The sequence below is a fragment of the Babylonia areolata genome, chromosome 6 (genome assembly GCF_041734735.1).
Source record: "Babylonia areolata isolate BAREFJ2019XMU chromosome 6, ASM4173473v1, whole genome shotgun sequence".
Lineage (NCBI taxonomy): Eukaryota > Metazoa > Mollusca > Gastropoda > Neogastropoda > Buccinidae > Babylonia > Babylonia areolata.
Window position 1 is genome coordinate 43,708,961 of NC_134881.1, and position 10,000 is coordinate 43,718,960.

The window sequence follows — 10,000 nt, forward strand, 5'->3', positions numbered from 1 at the left end:
AGATGACCATGGCTTCAAAAATCAGATGGAAGATCGGTGGCTGTGGGTCCAGAGGTGGCTGATGAGGCCAACCCGGGCCCTGAAGGCTCGCCCACATGTGGGACACAAGTGAGTGGGTGCTGTCGTGGCAGTGGATGGTGCTCGGGCCTTGCGCACAGCACGCGTTCGTTGCGCCTCGGTGATGATGATGATGATTATGATGATGATGATGATCATTATTATCATATTTCAGAGTAGACATTGTCTGGGTCAACCCGAAACACGTGCGTGCCTGTTCATATCGTGTATGGATATTCCACTAACACATGCCGGTCACCTTCACCAATGGTGCAAATCACATCCAGCCATGTGGATCAGTTCAAGTTTACAAACTGTCTTAATCACCTCTAAAACGCCACCAGCACCCACTCACGTATTCTGAGATGTGCCAGACAAATTAACACTGATCACGCTCAAGAACCCGACTACCACGGTATGGATACGTAAAAAATAATTGGTAATTTATCAAGTAATATGAAGTTCATCTTCGTCTTTTATCTTTGATTGACTTGATTAAGGACTCAAAAGATAATGTCTCCTGTATAAATGAATTCATAATAGTGTCAGAACTGAATATACTGCTTGTTGTAATATGACGATTACACCAATCCGAATCAGCAGTGTGTGCTTTAGGGTAAAAACGCTGTGTGGAAAGGTATTGCATCACACATCTACGTTCAGCGGAACAGACTCTCCTGATTCACAGCCCCAGCCTGCTCAGTGAACACGACTCAAAAGAACATGGCTCTTGATCAAACTTGCAGTCTGCTCATGAAATCTGGCACATATTTCTGACTTGTAAAACGCTGCTACCTGTGCGGGTATCTCCGTGGTAAAAAAACAAACAAACAAACAAAAACGTCCTGTTAAGATTCCACAGGTATGTGGTTCAAGCCTCTCCAAAAGCAGTGAAGTCCTTTCCGTCTGTCCAACCTGACCTGACCTAACCAGTCTGAATGGCTGGCTGTTTTCAGACAAGACAATACGGTGCCTGAAACTGCTTGACGATTAAAAAAACCCCCAACCAAACAAGCACAAAAAACAACAAAAAACAACAACAAAAAAAGAAAACAAAACAGAAAAAAGCAACCCCTAAGCATTGTGGTCGGGTCAGTTTGTTACAGAGTATTACTGTTTAACAGCCAGTTTGCTTTTTCTGAACGGGAGTTTTGTTCTGGCAAAACACGTGTAATACAGTCAAAATGGCTGAAACACGAGCAATAATTGCCTACCATGCCAATACTGATCTCATGAAGGTAACACCACAAAGAGAGAAGGCGAAGGAGAAGTCTTCTCCATCTACTCTCTTTGATCACCAATGTTCCCTGCATACATCTGCTCTCAATGCAAGCCGTAGTTCAGCCAAAGGCTGTTTGCTCGCTCCCATTCATCCACAGCCAACGGTCCCGTGCATGGTTGCGTGGAACAGGCTGTCTGGCACCTCTCCCGACACAACGTTGGGACCTGATGACTCACACACTGACGTCATAACGGGGAGAATCATCTACCTCACTGGGTGACGGAGAGAGTGGGAGTGGGGGTGAGTACCACCTTGTTCAGAAAAACAAAACAAAAACAAAACAAAACAAAGACACATCCCATTCACAGTTTGAAGGTTCAGCGATAGAAGGGATGACAGAATCTTGTCCTTCCCCAAAGACCCCCCCCCCCCCCTCTCTCTCTCTCTCTCTCTCACTCACCTACTCACTATCTCTCTGTTTGACGTTTACTTGTAGAAAGGTTTTAAGGATGAGCATAAATTTCATTTCCTATTTTTCAAATATATACCAGCATCCTTTTCTTTATTTTCCTCTTCTTTGCTCCTCGTGGATGGGAGCAGAAGTCGATAACAAAAGAGCCGAGCTGGTTGTCGAGGATACTCTGGTGTCGATGCAGTTCCCCCGGCACTGAGAGAGAGAGAGAGAGAGAGAGAGAGAGAGAGAGAGAGAGAGAGAGAGAGAGAGAGAGAGAGAGAGAGAGAGAGAGAGAGAGAGAGAGAGAGAGAGAGAGAGAGAGAAAGCGACTCCAGCCAATAAAGGTGTACTGGCAGGGCTGAAACACCAAACCAAACCATGCCTCTCCCTTCTCTCTCAGTCTCAGTCCTCAGACGTGTAGGCGTAATCCTCAATGCACTTCTGATACAATCTTTAGGTCCTCTCACGTTTCTCCTTGAGCCCCTAACCCAGGCGCTTCACAATGCAGCATGTCCACGGTTACAAGCAAGGCGCAAATTAGCCTGACACGTTACGTACGCCCTCACACTGCTCATCGTCATCAGGTGTGTCGAGTGTCGCGTCTTCCTGGTCGTCAGTTTTCTTCTCCGCTGAAGAAAATAGAAGGGACACGTTTTGTTTTCCATGGCTGCTGAAGGGAAGGAAGCACGGTGAGCCGGAACAAGTCACCGGAAGTCGTGGGTGAAGACTCTACGGCCACGTCCCGCTACGTGTCACAGCTATCGAGTGTTATTTTCTTCTTCTTCTTCTTCTTGGTAGTAGTCGTAGTCGTGGTAGTACTAGTATCACTGTTGTTGTTGCTGTTGTGTTGTTGATACTTACATGGCGCCTAACTTCGGTCAGAGACCAACCATCTCAAAGCACTTTACAAACGGAGTCATTTGCACAACAGGCTACCTAGCTGAGTGATGGATCCTGCGACAATACTACTACTACTACTACTACTACTAACAATAATAATGATGATGATGATGATGATGATGATGATGATGATGATGATAATAATAATAATAATAATAATGATAAAGGCTGTTCAACTGTGGACAGCCAGGCTGGCCCTGTACAGCAGACAACACGTGTCCACCAGATGCTACCAAATCTCCAGTGACCTGCCTCCCTTGGAAGACGGGCGCAATAGCCGAGTGGTTAAAGCGTTGGACTGTCAATCTGAGGGTCCCGGGTTCGAATCACGGTGACGGCGCCTGGTGGGTAAAGGGTGGAGATTTTTACGATCTCCCAGGTCAATATATGTGCAGACCTGCCAGTGCCTGAACCCCCTTCGTGTGTATATGCATGCAGAAGATCAAATACGCACGTTAAAGATCCTGTAATCCATGTCAGCGTTCGGTGGGTTATGGAAACAAGAACATACCCAGCATGCACACCCCCGAAAACGGAGTATGGCTGCCTATATGGCGGGGTAAAAACGGTCATACACGTAAAAGCCCACTCGTGTGCATACGAGTGAACGCAGAAGAAGAAGAAGAGCCTCCCTTGGAAGACCAGAGGCTCACTGCCAATGTCCACGCTGCACAAAACCGACAGTGGCCTTGTGGCAGTGAAGTGTCCCTTTCGGAAGCAGCAAACCCCTCCTCCGACCCTCTCTCGGACCTCCGGCAGAATCCAATGCAAGGACACCACAGAACAATGAGGGACTGGAACGTCCTGCCCCCTGAAAGTGTCCACCTCTTCCCGTGGTGCCTCAGTGTCCATGGTGGTCAAGAGGTGTTGACCACACACTCGGCACAGTCCGACAGACAGTAAGGCGTATAGGGTGGGTGAAGTAAGGTGGGGGAGAGGGAAGGGGGCGTGGACACAGCGCGGGGCTGTATAATTATCCTTTGGAGGCTGGAAGTGTTGGGGGCAGACACTTCCACATGCAGCAGTCCTTTTGTTTAAGCATTATCCCATCCTCCACCCCTTCTTCCTCCCTCTGTCCCTATCCCCCCCCCCTCTCTCTTTATCTCTACCTCCTCCCACCATTTCTCTCTCCCTTTTATTGAAAAAAAAAACAACAACCCCCCCAAAAAAAAAAAAAACAACAACAACAACAACAGCAAACAAACAAACAAAGAAAAACAAAACAAAAAAACTGCGGTCATAGCTTCTTCGCTTCAACAAAATCTGTAGCGATCAGCAAATTGCCCTTGGACACCCTTGCAAGAAGAAGACCACATCTATCCCGGCGAAAGTTAAAAGCGCGCACAATGCTTATGTGCTGCTCTCGTTTCTAAACAATTTGTCTCGTGTTGGCAATGTGTTTTGTTGCACACCGTTTCAGTGTGCTGCATTCCAATGCACAGCACTGCAATGTACTGAATCTCTTGTGTGCTGATTATGTAACAACTAGCACGATTCTATTGTTAACTTTCGATACTGTTTTCATGTTCACACACACACACACACACACACAATCCGTTTTCTTCACAGCGAACAACAAAAACTGTTCGGTCCTGTGCGATTTCTCGCTTGCTGCGTGGGTGCGTCTACGTAAGTCAGTGAGTGACTCTGTGTGTGTGTGTGTGTGTGTGTGTGTGTGTGTGTGTGTGTGTGTGTGTGTGTGTGTGAGTGTGTGTGTGTGTGAGCGCACGCGCGCGCGCGGGTGTATGATGCGAAAAAGTAAGAATGTCAGTGTATTTGAGCCCGAAAACCCATGCTTTCCTATTTCCCACGTACCCTATATCTGCACTGATGTAAGTGAACACCACTCACCCCCTCACTCACACAGTAATGTATTCATACAACACATCACGAGCAGACTACAATACGAAACTCTTCCAATATTACAATCAAACCTGACGTTTCGCAGACGGCCCGGCACAGAGAGCAAGATAATTAGTTACCAGGAAAACAACTTCACCTTCCTGCGTGTCATTAATATCGCTCAATCAAAGCTTGTGTTTAATTAGATTGCTTTCTGTAACAGCCGTGTGTCGATGTATGTGTTTTGTTTCTTTTTTTTCTTTTGTGCACGCGCGTGTGTGTGTTTTTCTGTATGTGTGTGTATCACACTGTGTGTGAGTGTACGTGTGTGTGTGCATGTGTGTGCTGAGAGAGAGAGAGAGAGAGAGAGAGAGAGAGAGAGAGACAGAGAGAGAGAGAGAGACAGAGAGAGAGAGAGAGAGACAGAGAGAGAGAGAGAGAGAGAGAGAGTGAGTATGTGTAGGTGCGAAAAAACTAAGAATGTTGGTGTATTTGAACCTGTATAACCATTCTTTCCTATTTCACACGCGACACATGTTTGCATTGATACACGTTAACACCACTCACCCCCTCTATCCCATACAAAGAACACACACAACACATCACGAGCAGATTACGGTACGAAACTCTTCCAGTACTACTATCAAACGTTTCACAGACGGCCCGGCACAGAGACCTAGATAATTAGTCGCCAGGAAAATGACTGTTTTTAGTGATGAGTGAAAGGTCAGTGGAAAGTAAGCAGCTTGATCCACACAGTGAGCACGTGGGACACGCTGTCTGCTAGGGGAAGTAAGCAGGGCAGGAGTGGAGAGACTGCAACAGCTCAATGGGCCTACTTTCCACTGACTGTAAACGGACTGGAGATAATTAGCAACGAGCAACACGCGGAAGCACCCCCCCCCCACACACACACACACACCCCACCCCCTCCTTCCTCCCGTGTCATTAATATCACTGCTCAAAGCTTGTTTATAATTGGATTGCTTTTTTGTGACAGGCGGTATGTCGATGTGTGTGTTTTGTTTCTCTTTTTTTTCTTTCTATTTGCGTGTGTGTGTGTGTGTGTGTGTGTGTGTGTGTGTGCGTGCGTGCGCCCATGCGAGCCTGTGTGTGTTTCTGTAAGTGTGTACCACACTCTGTGTGTGTGTGTGTGCGTGCGTGCGTGCGTGCGTGCGTGCGTACGCGCATTATGTGTATTTGTGTGTGTATGTGCGCGCGAACGTGTGTGTGTGTGTGTGTGTGTGTGTGCGTGTGTGTGTAATTGTGCTCGTGTGTGCATCTGACAGAGAGAGAGAGAGGAAGAGCGGGAGAGCGACAGACAGGCAGACAGAGAGATGATATCAAGTCGAGAAAGTTATTTTGCAATCCGATGCCACCACCTCCCCTCATCCAACCCCCCAAACAGACTTCAATATGAATAACAGGGTGATACATCACTGCCACGCCATCCATAAGCCACCACCCCCTACCCCTACGAAAAACGAAAATCCCTCCCACACAAACGATCTCTCACTCTCTCTCTCGTAATGTTGGTTCACTGTATACACCCTTATTGTGCGGCCATGGCCATTTATTGAATACACTATCCATATCCGTTTTCCGTATCCGTATCTCCTTCATTCTCTGTTTCTGTCTCTCTGCCTCTGCCTCTTTCTGTCTCTGTCTCTCTCTCTCTCTCTCTCTCTCTCTCTCTCTCTCACACACACACACACACACGCAGAGAGACACAGAGAGAGAGAGAGAGAGAGAGAGAGAGAGAGAGAGAGAGCGATAGAGAGGGGAGGGGGGGAATGAGGGAAGGAGACATGAAAGTGGACGGTGGAAGTGCACCATTACCTAGCTACCATCAAGCGCTATAAGTCATCTTGCCCGCCTGCCACAGGTGACGGAACGAGAAAAAACGGGCGTGAGTGTCACAGTGTGTCACGCTACGCTGACCGCATTGTGCAACGCTGACAAGAATCACATCATCACAAATCCCCGTGCACCCTATCCTCATGACAAATGACGACGTCAACGTTTAGCATGTAACAAGAGCCTGCTGTCATCGGAACATAACCCCTCCCCACACACCCCCAAAACATAATCCCCCACCAGGGCATTCGAACCTACCACAGACTTCTCTCTCTCTCTCTCTCTGCACGCAAGCGCTTTCTGAGTGTGTGTGTGTGTGTGTGTGTGTGTGTGTGTGTGTGTGTGTGTGTGTGTGTGTGTGTGTGTGTGTGTGTGTGAAGAAGAAGAAGAAGAAGAAGAAGAAGAAGAAGAAGAAGAAGAAGAAGAAGAAGAAGAAGAAGAAGAAGAGAGAGAGAGAGAGAGAGAGAGAGAGAGAGAGAGAAATAAACATAAAAAATATGGACAGACATTGTTCACATATGGATTTCCTGCTGTGTCCCGTCTTGTATTGCTGGTCTTTTTATCGCAGCATACTTTATCCGACCGAGCTCTGTCGAAGATTCCTTTTTCCATAGTTGTATGCTTTACTTATTAAATTTCATTTTCTATTATTTGCTTTTCTGTACCATTTGTCTACAAAGATTCACTCATTTCTCTCGTTCAGTCTTGTGGGATTCAGGCGGGTGACTCGCGCGATGAGTCTGCCCCCCCCCCCCCCCCCCCCCGTCCCCCGTCGCCCCCCAACGGTCCCCTTCCCGCTAAGCGCATATGGTGTACATCGACCATCAGTCCGTTCGCTTGACACCTCCCTGAAGAACATGAAAACAAATGAGTTTAGATATCAAAGTAAAGATTGTATCGTCAAAAGATGTTGAAAACACGCAAGCATAAGAGAGAGAGAAAGAGAGAGAGAGGGGGGAGGGAGAGAGAGAGGGAGAGAGAGAGAGAGAGAGAGAGAGAGAGAGAGAGAGAGAGAGACGGAGAGAGAGAGAGAGAGAGAGAGAGGGAGAGAGAGGGAGGGAGGGAGGGAGAGAGAGAGAGAGGGAGAGAGAGAGAGAATGAAGTACCGCAGTGGAGATTGTATCGTCAACTGTTTATGTTCATGGTCATAACTAAAGCAGGTGGTTAGTCAACACCACACCGCGAGGAATATAATTTCATAAGTATCCATTTCTACCACAGCTGAGAAAGTCAGCCTTGCTTTCTTCTCTCTTCACTCCAACAGCGTCGATCACTGCGCAACCCAATACGTCGTAAATGTGACACGCTTGTCTGATCAGACACTATGCTGGGGGGCAGGCAGAAAAATAATCTTTCATTCGTTTGACACCACTTGAATTAGTCTATAGGGCTTTTATGGCAACCCGTAAGTGTCAACCAAACAGAGGCTTTCCTTTGCTTGGAAGCAAAGAGCAACACCATGTGTCCCAAACAATCTAGAACTCAATGTCTCCAAAACCAAAGAGATGGACACAGATTTCTGCAAGATAAAAAAAAAAAAAAAATCACTCTTGCCACTATCTGTCAACTTGCTGACCTGGATGAATCCTTCAGCACGTGCATATCTTCAAGCCGTTATTTCGCATCACTTTGTGAGAAGGCAAAACAGAAGCTATGCTTCTGTGCAGTAATCACGAACCACATCTCCCACCATTGAAACTGTTCTAAGTTTCCCATCACTGTCTGGTATGAGAGTGCGTCTGTCAGTCAAACTAAGAGTGATGACCACCTCTAAACTAGAGGCTTGTAAACTCACACCTGTGTATGATGTGATCTTCCAACAGCGCACTAATCACAGAGCAAGGTGTGTGATATCTGACGAATCCCGCTCAGACACCATTCATCATGCACACTCCCTCTCTGCCAGAAGATATCTACCCATGTACAAAGCGCAGATCTGGCCGCCTGAACTGCTACCCGACAGACGCAACAGGAAAGACAGATAACAGATCCCGAATTATGTTTTCACAACATATAATTCGTAGCTTTTATCTGTCTTGCTACTTGTCTACCCGTTTTTCTCCAACCCCACCCTACCACTTCAACCCCTCTGTCTCACCCTACCCCCTCGGGCTCCTCCCCCTCTCTTTCACGTCTGCTGCAGTCCTGCCCGCTCCACCAAGCGCTCCGAGAGAAAACCTGGCCCGACCCAATCCCAGCGGCCCGGAAACTCTACGGAGGACTGGAGGACCTGCGACGTACTGCCGCCTTCGTCGAGGAGACGGGGGAATCTATCTGATAAATGACGAACGAGACAACAACAACTTCTGGATGTGTTATGGTCCAATGGCTGTATCACCAATTGTTTCCGAGGTCACCAGTGCACCATGTGTACATTGGGTGGTCTTAGTGGTTCTCTGACGTCATCGTGGATGGTGTCATGGGTTCTCTGACGTCATCGTGTACATTGGATGGTGTTAGTGGTTCTCTGACGTCATCGAGTACATTGGGTGGTGTTAGTGGTTCTCTGACGTCATCGTGTACATTGGATGGTGTTAGTAGTTCTCTGACGCCATCGTGTACATTGGATGGTGTTAGTGGTTCTCTGACGTCATCGTGTACATTGGATGGTGTTAGTGGTTCTCTGACGTCATCGTGTACATTGGATGGTGTTAGTGGTTCTCTGACGTCATCGTGTACACTGGATGGTGTTAGTGGTTCTCTGACGTCATCGTGTACATTGGATGGTGTTAGTGGTTCTCTGACGTCATCGTGTACATTGGATGGTGTTAGTGGTTCTCTGACGTCATCGTGTACATTGGGTGGTGTTAGTGGTTCTCTGACGTGTGGGGAGGAGGTGCCTCACAAAACACAAATTCCTTTGTTAATTTATTGGCCGATAAAGAATCTGACTCTGAAGTGCTTTTGAGCAACGAGAACATTGCTTGCCCCTGAGAGCCTTCAAGCAGAGGAGTTTTATGTGCCTGTAAGAGCTTTTACACACCCTTCAGCTTTCTCTCAAATGATAACAGCCGTTATTTTCCACGGAAAGACTCGGCTGAGTGTTTGTTAGTCACATGTTCAAGTATCGCATTCCTTTTTTCTTTCTTTCTGCCTTTCTTTCTCGGTAGTTCCCCACTCTACACAGTTCCCCACTTAACTCTGAAGTTTACTTTCAATCGGAGACAGGTGTTTCTGTTGTCTGTTCGCCGGTACCTTTCAGTCCATCCTGCGTGTTGTAACGGGAGCTTGGAGGATGGACAATTAAGGTGGAGTGGGAGGTTAGTTGGGGATGCAGAGGGGTGAGGGAGGACGCTGTCTTCTACACTCCGTGTTTCACTGACGACCAGTGCCAAGTTTTCTTCGCGTTAAAACTGTTCCCGTGTCTACGCTAATTCCGTAGAATTGGGAAAGCCCATAACGCAATGCAAACATAGCGGTGCTAAGATCGCTTCATGCAGCCCAGTCCTGGCGCTGGGTTCAGCTATGTTGGAGGAACGGACCTGTGCCTTTTTTTTGGTGACATGCAGCAGCTTGGCAATGTGGGGTACATTCTGTATATATCACATATTCTCACTATTACTGTCAAGTCTTAGGAACCGCATGCGTGGTTAGATCATCAAGCTCCCCCTCCCTCTATCCCTCCTCTCTCTCTCTTACACACACACACACACACACACACACACACA

The 10,000-nt window shown here is 47.4% G+C and overlaps 1 protein-coding gene across 4 annotated transcripts in view; it reads right to left on the minus strand.

Moving 5' to 3' along the window:
* LOC143283053 (protein kinase C-binding protein NELL1-like) overlaps nt 1-10,000 on the minus strand; it is a 273,814-nt gene that overhangs the window by 250,601 nt on the left and 13,213 nt on the right. The gene's annotated exons all lie outside the window — the stretch shown is intronic.